Raw genomic sequence first — 1,414 nt, forward strand, 5'->3', positions numbered from 1 at the left:
GATACGGACAGCACAGAGGCACAAGTTCTTTAATTTAGAAAGGCATCATGTGCGAGCGCAGGCTTGGTGGGACAAAGTGACTGTTCATCTGCTGTACACTTCATTGTTCTTGAGTAGTACACATTTTACTTGCAAATATTCAGTCCAAGCCTGAATGTCATCCAGATCTTCTGCATGTTAGCACTAAGTGCATTTCTGTACATATGATGGAGGGAATGATATCGGTGACACCGCTGAGAATATTTGGCATGGCAATCCAAGAAACCACTGTGATAATCTGACTCTGTAAACACGAGATATTGTGAAACAAATCATGTATTCTTTATCTGAAAATTTAAATATTGGGATGCAGAATTAGGAAGCTATTTAATTCACTGAATGTGCACCTCAGTTTAGGTCCTGCAATACTTGCAAATAATAATGCCAAGCATGTGTTGAGAAAACATTTTGGACTTTGGTGATTGTATAAAACCTGGGATAATGGGATTAAATTTATAATCCTGTCACTGAAGGAAGACCCAATTGATTTATGGATCATCATCCCTGCAGATAGAACATTCAGTCTTATTTTGGAAATTAACTGATTTATATTCACTTTATTCCATGAGTTTCAAGGCAGGTAAGTGCTAGGTACGTATGGGAGTAAGTAGAATGCAAGGTATGTACAGAGCAGGTTGGCAGGTGCCAGGGAGGGTACAAGATAGGTAGTGTGACAGGTACATCAGGTGCCTGCAGCTAAAGTGGAGAGCATCATCCGATAGCTGGGAAGTATTTTTCAAGATGGCGAGGAAGAAGGTGTCAGGTGCTGATGGAGTGGTGAGATGGTGTTTTGTTCTGGAGCAAGGCTTCTTGGCCTGGTGGCAGGAGTTTGTTTAGTCTCAAGTACATGTGGGGGATATTGGGACTAGGGATGACAATGCAGGTCAGGTCCCGGGAGAGTATGGGAGATATTGGATAACGCAGCAGGGGAAGATGGGAGTCAGATCTCAGGGGCTATGGAAACCATCTTGAAGTGTTAGGTATGCTGTATCCGAGAGGTAAAAGGTTAGGTGTAGACTCAGACTCTCGGGTTTCTCTTCGTGTGTGTGTGTGTTGGATGGAGAAGTTGTGGTAGTCTGTTGTAATTTATGAACTCAGATGATTAGTTTGCTCAGGAGTCAGATTAGGTATTGAATAGTCTAATGTTTCCTGAGTTACTATTTGCTTAACTGCAGCAAAGCCCCCTAAATTAGCCAAAGTAAACTAATACTTTTAGAGCATTCCAGGCATATTGGAATTCCTGGAGGAATCTTCACTTCTAAGCCTGCTATCCTGGGAACTCTACAAGGTCACAATCTACAACTCCTATCTACACTTTGTGGGCGGCACGGTGGCACAGTGGTTAGCACTGCTGCCTCACAGCGCCTGAGACCCG

Source organism: Chiloscyllium plagiosum, chromosome 43 (genome assembly GCF_004010195.1).
Source record: "Chiloscyllium plagiosum isolate BGI_BamShark_2017 chromosome 43, ASM401019v2, whole genome shotgun sequence".
Classification (NCBI taxonomy): domain Eukaryota; kingdom Metazoa; phylum Chordata; class Chondrichthyes; order Orectolobiformes; family Hemiscylliidae; genus Chiloscyllium; species Chiloscyllium plagiosum.